The 21,136-nt window shown below is 39.3% G+C and overlaps 1 protein-coding gene and 1 long non-coding RNA gene across 4 annotated transcripts in view; one reads left to right on the top strand and one right to left on the bottom strand.

Annotated features, from left to right (window-relative positions):
• Nucleotides 1-21,136, top strand: part of PKHD1 (PKHD1 ciliary IPT domain containing fibrocystin/polyductin) — a 431,042-nt gene that overhangs the window by 328,603 nt on the left and 81,303 nt on the right. The window lies entirely within an intron of this gene.
• Nucleotides 19,736-21,136, bottom strand: part of LOC147915726 (uncharacterized) — a 46,672-nt gene continuing 45,271 nt past the window's right edge. For both annotated transcript variants that reach the window (XR_015554157.1, XR_015554156.1), the window contains exon 6: nucleotides 19,736-20,908. This is a non-coding gene — a long non-coding RNA (uncharacterized LOC147915726). The remainder of the gene's footprint in view (nucleotides 20,909-21,136) is intronic.

The following is a 21,136-nucleotide window of genomic DNA, read 5'->3' as shown; positions in this document are numbered from 1 at the left end:
CAATGCTGTCAGCCCCCTCTCTTTGTTCTTTCTGATTGACTCTGCTCTCGTGACTCTTGGCCCCATTCCCTCCGAAAGGCAAAGACCTTTTCTGTCTGGAAGAGAATATTGCCTCACTAATCCCAGTTTAGTAATCCTAGCTGAAAAAGAGATTTTTTTCCTCCCAATGTCTGTATATCAGGCCTAGGGAAATACTGATAATTCTTATTTGGTCTTTATGCCTCTTTCAAGACCAATCACTGGGTCCAAAGAAATGGGGGAATATGATTGGCCAGAACTCGGTTATGGACCCACTCTTGTGGCCAGAGGTCAGGGTCCATAACCTGGAGAAGGGAGAATGGCGAAGACTTGATGGGCAGCCAGACAGGAGCTGTACCGTGTACTATACTCAGCTCTTGAGACCCATCTGAAGAGGTAATTTATGAAGTTTTTCCTGACCCTGCGATGGGAATGGGCATCCTTCCCTTGTGCCTATCTGCCTATCGATAAACCTGAACCATTGTATTATATTTGTGTATTTATGTATACTTACACTTCTGTAAGCTTCTGAAGTTGATGATGCTTTTGGAATGTTCACAAGTAATTGATTCATCTTCCCTTAGCTCCTCCACCTGGATTCAGGAGTGTACTAGTGACTCATATGGAGGACATGGTCAAGCCAAATGAACAGAAAGTCATTTCAGGGGCTGGCCTGGTGGCGCAGTGGTTGAGTTCGGCATGCTCCACTTTGGCGGCCTGGGGCTCTCAGGTTCGGATCCCAGGCTCAGACCTACACCACTCATCAAGCTGTGCTGTGGCAGGCATCCCACATACAAAATAGAGGAAGATGGGCACAGATGTTAGCTCAGGGCTACTCATCCTCAACCAAAAAGAGGAAGATTGGCAACAGGTGTTAGCTCAGGGCCAATCTTCCTCACCAAAGAAAAAAGAAAAAAAGTCATTGTAATTCTACACCTCATTTTGTCAGCCCATGTGGGCAAAGCCAGCTTTATTCAGAGAACATTCTAGCTCTCAGCCTTCTGTTGGCCTTGTTACATAAAAATATTTTAAACAATTGTGAGTAAAATTGTGTTTCAACAAATGATTTAAGATGAAGGGGCCTATAAAAATAATCTGTGTTCCAGCAAATAAGCCTTTAGTAACTTTCCTTTTTTATTATTAAAAATTGATTTTGAGGAATTTTATCATTCAATGGTATAAAGACTAGCATAATGAACACCCATGTACCCACCATCCATCTTTAGAAGTAAAACATTACAAACTTACAAAGACAACTGAAGCCCTTTCGAGCCACTTCCCTGATTCCAATTGAATCCACTTCCCTGCCCCCTCCCAGAGACAACTATCTTGAATTTGGTGTTTCTCATTCCTATGTATTTCTTGATGCTTTCTGTTCTTTATTAAGTCTGGTTACAAAAAATGAATAAACAAACTTCTACCCTGTAGAGGAGTAGGACCAGTATCAGTTACATTTATTGCCCTGATCTGTGTTCAAATGTCTCTCCATGTTGGGTGATACATTTCTCCTTATGCCCTCCCAAGGGGTTGGCATTGACTCTATCAGTATTGTTGAGTAAACGACAAGAAGATGCAAACAGGCCAAGTGGGAATGTGCTCAAGGAAAACAAAATCCAGCTCCCAATTTTATTGAGGGAAATGGAATACCTCTGCTGTTTGTCTTTCATGTTCCTCATCAGACCAGCTGCTTCTCAACATCCTGCTAATAGAACAGCCCTTAATTCTAGGCATACTAGGTATCTGGAAGCACATACATGAGTAATCAGTCAAAATCGTGGAGGTCTTTCAAAGGGATTCAGTTCTGAATTCCCACGTTCTCTATGTGTTAGTAAGAATTGGTTTTGTAATTTTTCCTGCCTTTCAGAAAAAAGCATAATGAAGTGGAAGGAGCTTGAGTATACTTGGCTTTCCCAGTTATTGGCTCTGTGACGTTGGGCAGGTCATTTATACTCCCTTAGCCTATTTCCTTGTCTGTAAAATGGGTACAATAATACCTGTCCTGCCTACTTTTTAGAATTGCATTTAGAAAAAAATGTGATAATTCATGTGGCTCATAAACTATAAAATACCGTAAATATAAAGGATAATAGTTTTGATGAATGCGCTTCTGTGTCTCATCATGGGGGCAGAAATGGTGGAGAGGCTTATTCTGGTTGAGTAGATGTTTTTTTGACTTGAGGCTTGAGCATAAAAACTCTAATAATTTCCATTTTATCTAAGATTTTAGCATTGTGAAAAATGATCTTATATTCATTTGCTTTGACACATCCCTAGTCCAGAATCCAGATGTCAAAATATATCTACTTACTGATTATATGAAAAAAAGAAAAAACTGAGAAATGTGAAATTTTCTCTTGTACTGTAGCTTCAGGAGAGGCTCCAAGGCTTGAGAACAAAATAATAGATGACAAAACCTTCACCTTCTAAAATGAGTTTCCAGAGTTCCAGCTCTGTCCGTGGAACTTTCTGCAATGATGGAAATTTTCTGTCTGTGTTATCCAGTATGGTAGCCACTAGCCACATGTGGGTATTGAACACTTGAAATGTGACTAGTGAGACTGAGAAACTGAATTTTATTTTATTTTATTGTAATTAATTAAAATTTAAACTTACATAGCCACATGTGCTGAGTGGCTACTGTGCTGGATAGTGCAAACTATGACAATCTATGTTGATCTTGCCAGGGACGTGGCTAAAACCTAATGCAGTCTCTGCCTTTCTAGCCCTTCAAGTACCCCCAAAGTATGTACGAGAAGAGGAGAATTCATTGGGAGGTGGAAGAGGACTGTTCTGAGCATCATATTGTAGATAATTTTCAGTGTGCTATGAATTCTCCATCTCTTCTCACAGAGGGGCAGAGCATAGTGCTTGCCCTCATATCTCTCTCCAAATGAGTTGGTTTTTAAGGCACCACAAGGAGAAGTTTTCAGACAGAGACCGTTGTCTGACATGTGAAGAAGAGTCTACAGGTAAGAGACCTGCTGAGCAAAGATGCCTGGCCAACAGTGGACCAGGTATGGGCCTGTTAGGGGAGTGTATCATACATCATTTTATTATAGACCCACCCGAGAGGTGTGAGGTGGCCTCAATTGAGGGGTAGACACTAGACAGCAGGGGCTACCAGATACATCTTAAGCAGCTAGCAGGAACAAGCATCACCCATGCCAGACAGGCAACTGCAGATCCTTAGTGTAAATCTCTCTGGAACCCACGGGAGGGCCTGACTCAAAGGCAGTGTTAGACATCTGCAATACTCAGAGGACATCAATGCCAGATTATGAATGTTCTTAGTCAAGGAAGATCTCTTCTGTCCTATATTGCTCTTGCCTCTCTCAACTCCAGGGCCCAAGCTCAGCTCTGGAGAACCAGAGGCTTCTTAGTGAGTGGAGGAAGAGGAATCAGATGGGGAAATGGTGCAAAGCCAGCCATATTTTTTCCCATCACAGATTTCTCAGCCTGAGGCAGACCCAAGCTGAGGGAAGAAAGCAGTTTTCAAAAGGATTTTAGATTGCATTGGATTGGACTAGAACTTTTCATATGTGAAAGTAATCAGAAAAGCTATGTCATCTACCTAGGGTTCATCCAGGATCTGAGAAAAATCATTTGACAGCATGAGTTTAAATGAGAAATGGTAAGAAAGACTAAATTTCCTTTCTTACACCTGCTGAGTCCAGCTCTTTCAGTGAACTTATTACAATAATAAGGATAATTATAAATTATTAATGATACATTAATGATGATGGTGATGAACAGCTAACATTTATCAAGTGCTTACAGCATGCTAGGCAATTCTTCTAAGCATTTTGTCTGTTTTAACCCCTCAGCTGGAGACACATATGGAACTGATTCCTCTCTCTCTGAGGTAGTTCAGATAACTGGACTGGAAGATAAAATCAGACCTACTGGAAAATCAGGATCATCTAATATTTATTAAACACACTTATCAAGCATTTCACATGCATTATTTCACTTACTACTTTAACAGTACTGTGAAATAATTACTCATTTCATCCATTTTATGGATGAGTAAACTGCGATTCAGAGGAGTGGAGTCAATTCACCTAATGGCAGGTCTAAGCTGGGAATCTAGGCTGTCGGCCTTCAGTGTCTGCTCTTTACCAATACTCTACATCAGAGGAAAGGACCAATGCTCCCCTGTTTTCTCATCTTGAAAACAAGCACATTAGTTATAAGGAACAAGAAAGTGTCTTGTTCAAGCAAAATAAAAAGTTGGTAAATTTGAACACTGCAAAATACTTTGGGTGCTAATTAATAATAAAATTAGTTTCTTCTCTTGACTCAAACTCTTAACTTTAGTGTGGAGAAAATAGAATACAGAAAATGGCTCAATGGACAGTCATAACATGTGTTACTGCAAACATAGGAAAAACAAAAGCAGGAAAACTCTTCATTTCTGACCCCTTTGAGTACTCCTGATCCTCTCAAATCTTCTTCCTCTCCACTTTATTTCATTGTTGTTCTTAAAATGAGTTCCAAAACCCAAGGGAGGGATAAGGCTCTTACCAAGAAGAAAAGGAAGACGCTATGCTGTTACGGTTCAGTGTATTCTGAACTCTCGAAATTTGGGGCCTATTTATACTTCAAGACAAACAGAGATCATGTTAACAATAGCAGATGTTGCAAGGGAAGGATAGAGTTTATTACAGGCAGATCTATGTGGGGTCAGAAGCAATAGGCTCTTCCTGTGCAGGAAATCGGATGGGCAGCTGCAACTTGGCTCCAAAGGGCTCATTATTGTATTACAGCCCGGGCTGAGAGCACAGTGTGGTGCCCATCTCTGTTGGCTGGATGCACGTGCAACTTTGCTACTCCACGTACAATTTTCTGGTTGGTCCCCGGCGTTACTTCCAAAACTGAGTAGGTAGCTCAAATGCAAGGCAGACATCTAACAGTTTTGAAGGGGCTAGAAGACGACTCATATTTGCAAATATGATTGGAAGCATTTATCTTTCCTTTTTCCCCCCACATCTTCTAAATATTAGCATTTAATAAAATACACATTTCTTTCATTTATCTTGAACTCCCTCCAAAGCTAGCAAATACCAGAATCTCAAATGTTATGATAGGATAGGTTCTTTATTGGTTTGTTTTCTTTTCATTCTTTCTGTTTTTACTGTGTGATTCTTTTTCATTATAAATCCTTATGTTTCCAGCTCAAGGAGCCTGACTAATCAGAAGGGCTTTCAGCAGAGGTAGACAAATATTCTCAATGCGGTCCTGAGACCCTACCGATGGAGATAGCTCTGCTATTCACAGGAAATGAAGAAGTCAGGTCTGTCAGAGACAGGGGATTTCCTCTTCAGATAAAGTATGTTAGCTCTTGCATATTAGCACTATAAAGCTCAGGAATAGAGACAAGATGGTTTCAGATGGTGGGGGAAACGGCCTCTTCTTGTCCTGGATGCCACTGAAAGCAGAGCCTGAGATAAAGTTTGCACATAGGTTATTTACTTGGGAGGTGATCCCAGGGAGCAGGAGTAGGGGCAGCAGTAATGAAACAAAGGAGGGAAGCAACTTAAGATGCCTACAGGAGATGCTTGATCTTGTGCGGCCTTCTGAGGACCCATATGAAATGTATCTCACTACTGCCCATGGGCAAAAAGAGAAGCCATAGGCTCATGTCTCCAATTGGTCAAAGGTAGCCTCAACTCCAATGCTTCCTGATTGCACATGTATGCATACTAAGTGGTTCATCTCCTGCCATAGCATTAGGCCCAGGGGCAGAAGTCAGCTTTCTCCTGGTTGGAACTGGGAGCCGCATTAGTGGCTGAAATAAAAAATGGGGCTGGACTGAGAGGGCTTGAAGTGGCACGCAGCAGTATCCAACAGCCTCCTAAGGAACTGGTTATTATAGGGCGGTGGTTCATAGTCAACTCAAAGATATGAGCTGAGGCCCCATCTGGATGAATCACCAGCTCTGTATCCTGGGCAAGTTATTTGCTCCTAGCCCCAGTTTTCTCATTTTTAAATTAATGACACTTTTCTCATCTGGTTGTTTTAATGGATAAATAAATCACAGAAGCTTAGTGCCTAGCATATTGTACATATTTAATAAATACTATCTTTATTAGTAGTAGTATTAATAATAGATATAAATTTGATGAGTTTGGCCTGCAGCTCAAACCAATGGTGGCAAAACACTATTTAGAGAAGAAGTGAAGAGGAAATTTAAAAGAGATGTAGGATTCGTACCTTTCTTTGGATAGGTAACATTCATGAATAGCCATGCATTGACATTTCGGTCAATGATGGACTGTATATACGACGGTGGTCTCATAAGATTAGTACCGTATAGCCTAGGTCTGTAGTGGGCTATGACATCTAGGTTTGTGGAAGTACACTCTATGATGTTCGCACAATGACAAAATCACCCAGTGACACATTTCTCAGAATGTATCCCCATCGTTAAGTGAGACATGACAGTACACATAAAGTGAAATCTAGACTTCTGTTCTTTAAGATGAAATCTCAGGCATGGAGATTCCAAAGGGATTCCAGATCATTACAAAAAGAGATAAAATATAAATGTGATGTTTTATTATTAACTGTGTTTAATTTTATTTAAATTTATGGGAAAAAATTTAAACAGGCCTGTCACTGATTCCACAGGAGCCTTATACACTGCAGGAACATGTGCTCTCTTGTCCCCCATATTCATATCTATAAAATAAGGGTGTTGAATCAGACAATTGCTGAAGTTAATTTCAATGCTTAAATTTTATATCTCCAAATAACTTATTTTATCATGCCTGGATATTGATTAGCTAGAATATCTGATTTCCCAGTCATGCCAAAAGAGAAAAGAGTGACTCACCTGTATATGTCATGGACAAAAAAAAAAGCTTGTCACAGTGTATTCATTAACTTTGTTATACTGGCTGTTCCAAACTCAAGATAGATTGATTTCCAAAAGTTGGTTATTTACAAATTTTGGGTTGTTTTTTCATACAATGACTATGTTAAAAATAATAGGCAAATTTCCAAGTCAGTGAACAAGTCTATTTTAATCATGATGTTCCATAAATGCAGTATTTTTCTAATATTTTTCTGGTTTCTGAACACTATGTGTTGCAAGGATTCTCGTCCCCATAGGAAGAGTTCTGCCTTTCGATACAAAGGCCACTGTGGTTTGTGCTCCAGTGGCCTTAGGAAGCTTCTGTTGTCTCAGGCAGTGGGACCTATGAACTTTTTTTAAGTCTCCCAGCTCCTCCAAAGTAGGACACTTTCGAGAGGAAAAGGGGAAACTGTTAATAATTTTGCTGGGATGACAAGCATAAATCATCCTTGTCCTGAGAGCACTGGGATATATGGTTGTCTGAGTCATATGCCCCTAGAAGTACTTCCATGGCCTATCTGTGGACACAGCAATATGGTAGCTGTTGTTTATTTTCCTTCCACTGTAATTCATTCAACAAATGTTTACTAAGATTCTACCATGTACTGTATACCAGGGATATAGTGTGATAAAGATGGAAATGATACCTGACTTTGCAGAGCTTAGAGTCTAGTGTGAAAAGGAGACATTAAATAGCTAATTGTAAGAAAGCTTGAGTGTGATGACTAAGGAAGTCCAGGGTATCAGGGAGCACACAGCAGGGGGCCCTAAGCTGATGGTCGAAGGCAAGGGTAAACAAACTTTTCTGTAAAGGTCCAGATAGTAAATATCCTAGGTTTTCACTATTTTGGGCTTTAATGGCCCTGTATGTTTTCTGTTTCTTCTCTTCCTCCTCTTTATCTGTCTCTTTCTCCTTTTATTTTTCTTCTTTTAAAATCCGTTAAAAAATTTAAAACTATTCTTAACTCGAGGCTGTACCAAAACAGGCCATGGGCAAATTTGGCCCATAGGTCATAGTTTGTCAACCCTTGAACTAGGGAAAGCTTTTGGAGCAGGTGATACTCAACCTGAGATTTGAAAGATGAGTGAGTTAGCCAGGTAAAGAGTTGTAGGAAAGAGGATATGAGATGGAGGGATAATGTGTGTAAAAGTACAGAGGCTGTATTGTATCTTTAAAGAATGAAAAAAAGTCCAACCTGGCTGAGAATGGCCCAAGATGACATTGAGACGTGAGAGATCTGTTCCCAGGATGTTTTATAAGCCATGTTAAGGATTTTGGACTTGATCCTGAGGGTCAAGACACATTCATAAAGGATTTTTAATGAAGGAGTATCATGATCAGATCTGCATGGTTAGAAGATTATTCTGACTGCTCTGTAGAGAATAGATTGGATGGGGCAAGAGAGGAAGTGGGGAATCCAGTATGGTGGCCAAGTCCAAAGGAGAGAATGATGCAGCATAGACCAGGATGATGACATGAGAAATGTGTGGGTTCAAGTGAGATTTTGTGAGGAGAAATTGGCTAGACTTGTTGATTGATTGGGTATGGAGGATGATGAAGAGAAAGGAGGCAAAGATGACTTCCAGGTTCTTCCTTAAACAACTGAATGGCTGGTGGTGCCATTGACTGAGGGAGAACCCTGGAGGAGGAACAAATTTGGAGAAGAAGAAGAATTCAGTTTCAGACATGCTGAATATGAAATATATGCTAGACATCCAAGTGGTGTTGTCCCATAGGGAGTTAGATGTACAGCTCTGTAGATCACATGAGAGTTCAAAGATTTTCGGAACATCATATAGATGGGAACTAAGGCCAAGAGACTGAATGAAATTATGTGTATAGAATGAGAAGAGCCTCCCAATGTGGAAGGAATGGCTAGGCAAGGAGAATATCACAAAGCATACGAGAAGCAGTAGAGAGACATGTAGGAGGAAAATCGGGAAATTATAGCCACTAAATTCAAGGTATGAAAGCATTTTAAGATGGGTGGGATGATAACAGTATCAAATGCTGCAACTAGGGAAAACGAAATAACTCTTAAGAAGAAATTATTGGATCTAGTAACACAGACTTCATTGGTGATCTTGATATAAGCAGTTTCAGAGAAGTGGTAGGGCTGGAAGTGAGACAACAATGGGTTGAGGAGTGAGTGAGGGTACATAGAGCTGGTGAAAGTAAGACATTTTATCAAGAAGTCCAGCAGGTGTAGAAGACTGGAGGAAATAGAAGGAAACAGGGTGGTAGGTAAAGCTGGATGTGGGAATTGGGAAAGGATTTGCTAGGATGGGGAGATCTTGAACATGTCCTAATGCTCATGAGGAGAAGTCAGTTGACGTAGAGTAAAAGGTACAGGAACAAGGCTACTTGAGAAACCAGGAGGATATAGTATTCAGAGCAGAGATGGAAGAATGCACAGTTGCCAGTGAGACCAATCACGGCTGCTCCCCAGCCTGTCTGCTCACTAAGACATACTTCCTGGTGCTGGGCTGCGTCATACTGGAGTTCCTTGCTCTCACTTGTAGAAAGGCACCCTTTGGGCTAGAGCTGGCCTTCCACAGGAATAGGAGGATCTCAAATGAGACAAAAGAAAGCAGAAAAGATAAGTGAAGATGTTGGTCGATTTCTTTTCAGATGCCATTTTCAGTTCAACATTCTTCCTTAGAGTGGCTCCCAATCTTTTAAATTGGGATACTCCCCACTTTTAATGTCAAAAAACTTAGCAGACTGTCACAGTAGTGATCATTTCTTAATTATTTATCAATATTGGAAAAATACATGTTGACATAAAGCTACTATATATTCAGCAATTTTTTTAAAGGAACATGTTTTAGTAATCACCATACAGCTATGTAAATTTTTAAAAAGGTGGGAATCTATGTGTCAAAATACTATTTTTACAGTCTACACAATTTTTGGTTAGTATATGAATCCTCTGTTTGCAACAATTTTGAGGATTCCACTTACAGCAACTCAGCCACAGTTCAGACCCACAAACCAGGGTCCTGGGGTCAACTACCGCTTTAGGGAAAAGCAACATCACATGCAAGAGCTAACAGTACTTCTTTGGCTTTCAACGAATTGAAGTAAAATTCATTTTCATTTCAGAGGAGAATCAGATTCACACTTTCCTAGGCATTTCATTTTAAGAGTTTGGCCTGGGATGGGACTGTAGAGAAAAGGTGTGCGTGGATTGGTGATGAAATGGGACAGAGTTTGGGGACTAAAGAGGAGAATCGGTGATTGAATAGATAGGAAATGGTTTCTGGTGTTTAATGACTCCTCCTCCTAGTCCACTGGCTCCCTCTCCTCCACTTGCTCCTCCTCTTCCTCTTTCTCCTCCCACTTACTAGTCATGCTGCTAATTTTCTACCATAGACCAATCCTGGAGTGCGGTGAGAATTAGAGATGGTTTATGAAGTTGTCTTTAACAGGGATGGGCAAGGACATTCAATGGAAGTAGACAGGAAGGTCCTTCTTGGGGCTGCAGTACCTCTTAGACAGGTTGCAAGTGTTTTCTCCAGTTGCTCCTATGCACATAGGGACACGTATGGGGACTTGTGAACAGCCTGCCTTCAATATATGAGAGAACAATATTGTTCCTGTGGATCTGTGATCAGAGAAAAGAGAATTTGGGATGGGGAAGGGAATTAGACACAAACACCAGTGAGTTGTTTCAGTTGTTGAAGAAATATCAAGAGAAGAATGTGTAAGCGAAGAAAAATTCTACTCATCTTGGATTCATTGGCTGGGATTCTGGAATTTAGGCCAACAAAAGACAGATTAATCAGAGAAAAACAAACAGAGGTTTATTAATGTGTACATCGTGCATACACATGGGAGTACTCAGTGATGAGTAACTAAAAAGTGTGGTTAGAACCTGAGCTTATACAGCATCTTAGCAAAGAACAATAATTGTGTGGAGAAGTGACAAGACAAAAGAAAGATACTCTGGGGGCCAGCCTGGTGGCGTAGTGGTTAAGTTTGTGTGCTCCACTTTGGCAGCCCGGGGTTCATGGGTTTGGATCCTGGGTGTGGACCTACACACCACTTATGAAGCCATGCTGCGGCAGCATCCTGCATACAAAATAGAGGAAGATTGGCACAGATGTTAGCTCAGGGACATCTTCCTCAAACAAAAGAGGAAGATTGGCAATGGATGTTAGCTCAGGGCCAATCTTCCTCACCAAAAAAAAAGAAAGAAAGAAAGATACTCTGAGCATCTAGGAGTGGCAAATCTGGGGAAGATAAATATAAGGAGAAACTAATAATAGATAAGGGTTACATCGTAAAGTTTGTTATATAGATTCCTCTGTACCATCTCTGGGCTGATCAGGGTCTAGAGTCTGATGGTTAACTTCAGTCCTTCTTGGTAGAGAGGAGAGGGGAAACAACTTTACAAATGTATGTCCTGCTTTTATGGGGGAGTGCAGAGAGCTTTTATTGTATCTGCTACTTCTCAACTGTCTTCAGCTCAAAATAATCAATATGCTAATGTGGCTTTTTGGGGGGAGGCACTGTCAGACTTAGGTTTCCCCACATCCTTTCTTCACTTCTATAATTGTACTTCAGGAAAATTACAATTGATCCCCATAAGTTTGACCTGGGGCATTTGACATTTTTAAGTGCTATCTATATCACCTAATAGATTTAATTTTGATCCAAATTAGTATTAAGTTTATTAAGTTGAATTGTTATTCTTAGAAATTGATAATCTATGTATGATGTCTCTCTGCATGTCGAGCATGAAGGATAACTTCAGCTAACCAGCACCAGTGGTTAATCAGTGTTCTCTGCCCACTGGAGCACGTGTAATTTTCTGTTATTACTAGTGATTGAATTGAGAGCCAGCTTGGGCGAAAACTTGAGGCACGCAAAATTTTCTTTGGTATTGTCCTTCTCACTTCCCCTTTCTACTTCAAGCGTCTACCCTGGCCTCATTTCCAGTTATTACTTGGGTATTTGTTCTTTAATAGAAACTTGCTGCCAGTAGAAAGCCTATAAGGCCCAACTAAATGAATCTTTCATGGTGGACTTTTAGATGGAAATGGGGCCCAATGGGAGAGACATTTTCTGGAGAAGGGCAGCCATCAATTTGTGGAGACGGGTCTCCACTTGTGTCTTCAAACTACTCTCAGGCCCTTTGACCCTGCATCCCCCTGAGACTACTGCCATATCCCTCTTCATCTCTTCACAGTCAAACTCCTTTCAAGAGAAGTCTACCCTCACTGACTCTTCCTTGCTTCGCATTCAGTCTCTCTGCACTACATTGTGGCTTCTTCCCCCGTTACTTCACTGAAATTGCACTGGCAACATCAGCTATTGCAAAATTGACTGAATATTTTCTTCTTATCTATATGATCTTTGGGGAATTTGACTCTGAGTCTGCTCCCTGATTCTTAAAATTCTTACTTTCTTTAGTTTCCAGGCAATGTGCTCCCCTGGGTCTCCAAGATCTCGGTAGTACAGTGATTGAAAGGTGGGGCTGGGGTGGGAATGTAATGTCCGACAGCACCCCCCATTCTTTGATATGGACAATGGAGTTTTCTCAATTCTTGTATCAAGTGCTATGCAAATGAATGTTCAAGCCCCCCCTGACCTGATTGCTGGTCTGAGTCCTTTCCAAATAGAAATTTTGGAGCCACCGCTATGCCAGCCATTGCCTCCTCCTCGTGTTCTCCATCTGAGTCCTCTTCTACCCATACCTCCAATGTTAGTGATCCCTAAAGTTCTGCCATCAACCATATTCTCCTTTTGCTCTTTTTCCCCCTTCCTGGTTTTATCAATACCTTGGCCTGCAACTCCCAGGTCCCAAATCTCGACCTCTATTCTAGACTCATACCCCACTTCCAGATCTGAATATCCAATGACCTATCTACCTAGCCATCTTCATTCTACCTGTTTTAGAATGCCTTGTCTTCAGCCCTCCACCTCTATCCATCCAGTTTCCCAAGTTAGTAGTCACCTTGGTGGCTTTGTCCTCTCAGCCCCCTCCTGCTTACAGTCACAACGGCTTACCTAGTCCATCTTCTTACCAGCTGTTAAATCATCTTCTTTTCCATTTTCTCACTACTGCCTTAGCATGAGCCTTTACCTGAGCTGTAGCAGTAAATACTGTTCTCCCTTTTACAGCTCTAAACCTCTGTAACTCTACAGTCTACACAAGGAAGAAGTGCTCTTTCTAAAATGCAAATCTGATCACGTAAGTGTCAGCATAAAACTGTTAACTGGTTTCCATTTATTTTACAAAATAAAATCTCCGTTCGCTAGCATAAGGTCTGATGTGCTTTGTGATCTAACCTCCATCACATCTGGCCTCCTCTTCAGACACCACATCCCTTTACAGTACAACTAAACACTTTACATTGCTTGAAGTCTCTGTACCTTTGGACAGTGTGTTCTTTGGATCGTTCTCTTACTTTCATGAGGGTCTATGTCTTATCTACTTATATAGAAAATAGACTCCTTGCTAGAAAATAGACTCCTTGCTAGATTGCAGAGTAAACTCCCTTTCTACAGGTGTTTGACTGAAGTGAATATTGAGAAGGATAAAGAAAGGTAGAGGACGTATCGTTTCTCATCTAGTTACCACTGCCTCCCATCGGTATTGGCATAGCCATCACAACTCTGAGGTAGAAGTAACTTTTCAGAAATGTGCCAGGCACCCTCCAAACTAGGATCGCTAGAGCAGAGATATGAATAGCCTGCATTCCTCACAAACAGCAGAGCACCTTGACTTCTAGATCCTTGTATTTATGTTTATTGTGGGATAAGCTTTCCAGGAATTAAAACCAAATGTGGGCTATCTGCATGCTTCTGGTATAGTACAGGGGGATGCTAAAGTCGTCATCTTATTGACATCTGAAGAGGCAAAGGTTATAAGACTCTTCAATACTTCATCAAACAGACATGTTGCCCCATTTTGGGTCACTGTGCACCCACAAGCCTCCTTGGGAGAAAGGAGACGTGAGACTTTGGTTTCCTTCTGAATTTATAAAATAAGTGTGTGGCTTTGTTAGTTTGTTACTTATTGTATAGTACACTAGTTTGAAAGATAAAAAAGAATAATACTAAAGTTTTCCCTTCTCTTTCTCCTGGTTTGGATTTGTATTGACTAATCTGGGTTTTTGCTTGTTTGTTTATTTGTTTTTGTCAATCCTTCTTGTAATTCTTGAGACTGCTAGGGAAAATTCTCCATTAACTAGAGGCCTCAAATTATCAGAATCTTAATTGTCAGGAAAAAAGAAAATTTATTGTGATAAATGCAGTAAAAACACACAAATCAAATACTTCTTGACTATATCCTTATTGTCCCTTCTGATTCAGGCAAATGACCTGGAACACCCAGCTCTGTAAAGCTTACGATGAAAATTGGTCAGAATAGTTATTCAGAGGCAACACAGGGATTCTCAATCAATTAAATATTTTGAAGATCCATGTCCTTATTACTAAGACTGCAAGAAGAGAAATGTACATTTTTAGAAGAACTTTCAACAGTATTTTCATAAGTCCTCCTTCTGTGTTTCTGTAGCACTTTATACAAACGTTTATGTAGCACTATATACACACTTTTATTGCAGTACTCATTACATACCGTTATTGTACTTTGTCTATTTGTCAGTCTCCCCTTGAATTTTAGTGCTTTGAAGGCAGAGGGCCATTTCTCTTTGTGTCCTTATCACCCAGCACAAATTTCAGAATTATAGTAAATACTCGATTGATACCTATTTAATTGGAGGCAACTCCAAGCAAAAAATGGATTTCTAATAATTACGAGTCCCCAAGAAAATTTGGTACATTCAAATTCTCTATTCTTTATTGAGGTCTTAGAAGATAAAATATATAGCAATTACTTCTGCTAATTACGTTGTATGAGATACGGTAAATCTGATAAACGTTTTGAATTTCATCAATAAGAAATCGTGGAAGTTTATTTCTCTCTTATTATGTAGGTATGTACATAATATCCTTGATTTTGCCTCTGCCTGCAAAGTCTAAAATACTTACTATCTGGTTCCTTACAGAAAAAGTTTGCTGACTTCTGCTCTATAAAATACTTCATATAAGTTGAAGAAACAATTAGTTTGTAAAAATTTCCTTAATGAGACATTTTAGCACTGGCCTGGACACTGAAATCATGAGTTCTGTGTCTCAACTCTATCTGTCCGACCCTTCTTTTGTACCTCATTTGTCTTGACTTAGGGCTGAATGCCTAAGGAGTGCTTAGTAAAAAGTGTTTAATTGATTTATTTCTCTAGCTGCTCAGTTTAAGGATAAGACTTTCCTTATCCCATTAAAATTTTAATTTATGGAATCCCAATAGTGCAATGTAAACACAAATATTTATGATGAGAATTATTTTAAATGACTTGGCTGCACTGTGAAGGATATGCTCAGAAATCAATGCTGGAAACTTCAGAGAGATTTAAGTCTCTGCCAAACGGCAGAAGTTGATGAAATCTGTGAAGGACTGGAGGTGATAGTTCAGACAGCCTAAGAGATTTCTCTGAATTAACACATCAGGCCAAATAAGCTGATTTTGCATGATTCTAATTTAGTCATTTCAAATCCAGCATTACCAACTCCAACCATAAAAATATTTTAAACGATCTCAAAATTAGGTAACTACGTAGTAAAGGAATTGCACCTGGTAAGATAACCAGAGTTAACATCTTGGTTAGTTCAGATCCACATTTTAGTGAAATTTCTCTGTCGTTTTCTGTTTTCATTATGGGGAAGTCCTTACTAATTTCACTTGTTAAAGAGAGTACATTTTAGGCTGCCTGGATAAGGCAGGTTGTATTGTAAATCCTGCCTAAATTTAGCTTGAATAAATCAGTCAAGAATTTAACCTCTGTTTGATGAACTAATTGGCCAGGGTTTAAAACCATCAGTTATGTAATAAAACTGTATGCAATCAATTAGGGTGAACTGATTATGTTCAGTCAGCTTCATTTCTGAAGAATCTTGTCAGCAGTTGAACTCTCTGAGTTACTTGCCTAACTCTTAGAAAATGACTCAGCCTTTTGTATAAGCACGAGGTTTTCAATTCCCCGCAAATTTCACACGGCTTTCAGGTAATGGACTGCATTTTACCAAAGGGAGCAATGTTAAGTGCATGTGGAAAGGATGGTTCTGGCGTGTTATCCATTCCTTAGTGAATCACTCATGAGCTGTTAATGTCTGATTCCCTCTCTGGATGACCCAGCCGAGGGGCTGAGGTGCAGTGAATTACGAGTCTGCGATGGGGACAAATCCAGTTCCTCGTGGGCTGTTGTCTTCCACTGGGAAGCTGCAGATATGATCCAGAGCCGGCAATCTAGAGGAAACAGAAAATAAGACCCGCGGAATGATCCTTAATAATGAGATGAAAAACTGTGAATTTGGATGAGAGAGAGCATGCAAAGAAAGAATAGGGGAAGGAGATGGAGCCTGGAGACGTACCTCAGCCAGAGAGGGGAACAGAGTTATAGCTGTCAATGACAGTCAAACGCTCTCTCCATTTATCAGAAGAGTTTTGATATTTTAAAATACCGTGCACAGTTTTTTTTTCCTGTTTGCATTCTGGATCTGCTTTTTCCAGAATCTTGGAATTGGAGGGTTTTATTCACAATTTGCATATTATATTTTGATTAGTTTCTAATTTGTACTAATTTCTCAGAAACATTTGGTAATTTCATTATTTACTATGAAATCAGAATTAAAGCACAGTTCATGATTTCTATTTATACATTCTATGAGTGAGTACGTGACATTTATCAAACTAAGGTTGTCTCCTAAAATATTCCCAGATAATATATTCTATGCACATATTTAGATGAATAATTATTCATGCAATTGATGATTGCTGTTTTTCCATATATATGTATGCCTCATGAAGACAGAAGCCAAAGCTGTCCTATTCACAATTATTCCCAGCCTAATAGCTCTCACTAAATATTTGTTGAATTAATCACTTTGGTTCTGGTCCTTCCTTGTACCAGCCCAAAAAGCATGGAGAACATTTTTATAGTTACCATAGATACAAAAAGAATTAAACACTTAGTTCAGGGCCATTACGGCTCCCCTAACAAATTACATAACGCAATTTTAGAGGATCTTATAGTATTGAATAAAACATTTTATTATGATTTCAAATGTTTGAGATCAAAGTACTTTCTACAAAACACCTTATTGGAAAATAAAATAATACTATTTCCCAACTGGGATGCTAGCTGCTTTATATTAAGCATATCCTATCTTATAACAGTTGATAAAGATATTTTTTAATAAAGTCCTTCTAGCATTCTTAGATTAAAACTGTCAGCCCATAGGACCAAATGCTGGCAAGGACATGGAGCAAATGGAACTCTCATACATTGCTGGTAGAAGTGTAGAATTGTACAGATATTCTCGGAAATAGTTTGGCAGTTTCCTATAAAGTTATACATATACTTAACATTTGCCCCAGTAATCCTTCTCCTGGTTAATTATCCTAGAGAAATGAAAACTTATGTTCACACTAAAACCTGTAGATGAGTGTTCAGCTTTACTTGTCATGGTCAAAAGCTGGAAACAACTCAAATGTCCTTCACCAGGGGTATGGATAAACAAGCTGTGATATATCCATACAGTAGAATACTACTCAGAAGTGAGAAGGAACAAACTATTAATACATATTGATATTGATACATGAAAATTGGATGATTCTCAAAAACATGCAGGAGTGAGAGAAGCCAGTATGAAATGGTTACAAACTGTATGATTCCAACTAAGTGATATTCTGGAAAAGGAACAACTGTAAAGACAGCGAAAAGATCAGTGGTTACCAGAGGAATGAGTGTGGTGAGAACATTCCTATAATGGGGTAGCACAAGGAGTTTTGGGGTGTGAGGGAATTGTTTTATATCTTCATTGTGGAGGTGGTTACTCAAATCCATACACTATTGAACTTCATAGAACTGTACACCAAAAGAAAAAAATTTCCATCTGATAATTAAAAAAATAAAAAAATCCCTCAGTCTATAAGATTTAGATAATTGTTTAACCAACTGAGACTTACATACAGTTGGGTGGTATCTTCTCAGGCACATCAGAACTGGCGATCGTGGGATTTGAAAGCTCATAGCTATATCTGAGCGATGGAGAGGTAGAAAAGTCAGCTATAGTATAATTTTTTTTAAAAAAGAAATAAAATAGTATGATCAAAAAAGGAAACTTGCCTATAATTATTCCAAAAGCAGAGTTGTGGGATCTTACTGGGACCCATCACTTTATTGTCCAGTTATGTAGATTTCCCCCTCTGGTGCTTATTCTGGCATTAATTAATATAACAGCACTTGAAAGAAAGATTAGCAATGTGTAATGTTAGAAATAGCCTTGCTTTAAGGGACACGCATATTGATATGCCAGGAAAACTTGGGCAATTTTCTCACTGCTGAGATTTTTTTTTCACCCAGTCTGGAGTCCAATGGAAACCACATATTTATTACATGATTGATGTTTGTGCTCCTTAGGAACCATGGGAATTACCATCCTAGATCAGATCATTAGTCCGCTAGTCTAACGTCTTGCTTCTGGCTTAGGTAATTATCTGATGCTTTTGAGGGACGTTTAAATCTTCCTTATAAAGCATTTGACCGTTGTTTCACATAGTGTTGATTCTTATTGATGAGATGTAGATGAGAAACCTGGGCTGAAGATAAAGAATACAGTGCAACTAAGTTCTTTTGTATTTTTAAAATCTAATTTTATTTTGACCATTTTGACGATACTAGCTAGATACCAAACGGTAAGGAATGTTGGTGATACACTTGACCTATTTCTCCAAGATTTGGTTTTCTACTCTATTACGAGGCTGCAAGAATGACTAAATAAAAGTCCCATGTAATTGAATGGGTCTTATACTTCTAGAAGTCCTAGATTTCATAGGAGAAAAAGCAACAAAGACCTTTGTAATATGGCTGTCAGTACTTTATGTGCTATGGTCTCAGAGCCAATTATTCCCAAATAGTTGATAACTGATAACTCCTTAGGCAATTGCTTTTAACCATTTTCTTTCTAATACATTGCTTTGATTCCTTAAGAATGGAACAGTTTAATTGGCTAATATAATGTGACCTTTTTCTGCCTTCCTATCTCCCAGGTCGATGCTAAATGTATAGGCATTGTTTTAGCGCCAACAGCAACTTATTTAGCATTTACAGCTTCTTAATGAAGATTTTTTTTTTAATGAATGCCAGGTGAGAGACAAACTCTTTTACAAACACCCAGGAGTTGGAGTTTAGGTATCCTATTCAATGAGAATATTTGTTGTTGTTTATAAGCATAGTTCTAGCTGAGGTTTTTATGGTAAGAAGGCAACTATGACACATGAGCAGTAAGTTACCTGAGAACAGTATGTGTAGAGAATCCTTCCATAGCAGTGGTTTCTCAACTGCCATGGCTTTGCCCCTCAGGGTTACATATGGCAATATCTGGAGACGTTTTTATTTGTCGTAACTGGGGGCTGAGGGGTGTACTTACTGGTATTTAGTAGGTAGAGGCCAGGGATGCTGCTAAACATCCTAAAATACACAGGACAGCTCCTATGACAGAGAATCATCCAGTCTAACATGTCAGTAGTGCCAAGGTTGAGCAGCCTCCACTCTATAAAGTGAATGTGTTTTGAGCATTGAGCACCGTGCCTTTAACCTGGTAGGTGCAGAATATGTAGTGATGGGATTTTCATAAGGGCCTTCTCAAATCAGACTCAGGGCGTAGAGGGAGAGTATTTATTATTGTAATCAAGCAATTGCAAAGCAATGTTAATCTTTTTTTTTTTTAATTTTTTGTTTATTGCAGTAACATTGGTTTATAACATTGTAAAAATTTCAGGTGTACATCATTATACTTCTATTTCTGCATAGATTACATCATATTCACCACCAAAATACTAATTACAACCCGTCACCTAGCAATGTTAATCTAACACAAATTTCATGATATGCATTACAATTATTTCCCAGCATGTTTGATTAGGCACACATGCAAAGCAGCTCATTAAGAGGACTATTACTAGCATCATTTTTTAACCTGTGAGACTAAGCATTGTTCTCTTCTCTGTTATAGTTAGTTTTCAAGGATCAGTCATCAGTTTTTCCTCGTCTCCCCCTACCAATGGCACACACTTTCTGGAGCTCATGTCCCACTGGCTGGGGTTCTCTTGCTCCCACTGACAGTTCTCCAGGGCTGCAGTTCTCTCTTTCATCTCTAATCTTTTAGTTTGCTAATCCTCTTTTTAGCTGTTTGACCTTTAAACTTGAAGGATTTTGGAGTAGAAAATCCTGTTAATTTTTCTCTCTCTGCATTCTGGATCTTGAAAATAAACTCTTCATAATGAGATACTGAATAATAGGGTATCTGGACCAGGAGATGATTATCTATATAGTGGGTTGTTCAGGGAAGAGTGCAAGGGGGACAGACAGGATCGGGTACCTCCCTGTCCTGGACATTTGGACAGATTTTTGCTCAGTTGGGTGGTGCTCATGTTGCCTTTCATGAATCTTACGGCTCCTGAGAACTAGTCCTTCTAAAACCTTCAGCCGCATTTGCCCCTTTCTTGGGGATCAGTAAAGCATCTATGGGCTGCAGACCAGCAACGGTTCTTGGCTAACTTAGCGTCTGTCCTTCACTGCCAAATGCTTAAAGCAGAACTGGCTCGGACCAGTCTTCAGAGTGCTGTGGGTTTGCAGACTAAGGAAGACCCCTTTCTAAAAATCACAGCACTGCTTAAAACTTGGTGCTTATAATTCCTTTACATGAAGAGAGACTTTTAAATCCACTTGCGAGTTGAAAAGTTCAAACTTGTGAATACAAACTGGAAGGGCTAGCTTATTAGAACAAGTTTTCATCAAAATTCAAATGAGGATAGCAGATTCTTTCTTCTTCTGTAGGAACAGAGGATAGTTTTGGGAGTCCAAAAGTGGGAGAGGTTGTTTTTCCAGGAACCAAAAAAGCCATCAAAGGCAAACTTTTCCTACTTTGAAATTTCTCTTTGGGTTTTTGCCATTTTTCTTCTGCTCTTCACATCCAGATGTACAACATGTATAAGACAGGAGGGCAGGGAAGAGAAGGGATTAAGATTTCCATTCTAGAATTCACTGTTATATAATAGAATTTTATATACGTTATAGCCTCTACAAAACCTAGAAATTTATAATTAATGTAATTCCCAGAGATATTCACACATACCCATATCGTTAGTATTTTAAACCAATGATATTAAATAGCCATCAGTTATTGAT

This window comes from Ceratotherium simum, chromosome 13, assembly GCF_057802395.1.
Source record: "Ceratotherium simum simum isolate JZ-2026a chromosome 13, ASM5780239v1, whole genome shotgun sequence".
Lineage (NCBI taxonomy): Eukaryota > Metazoa > Chordata > Mammalia > Perissodactyla > Rhinocerotidae > Ceratotherium > Ceratotherium simum.
This window is presented reverse-complemented; position numbering and strand designations above follow the sequence as displayed.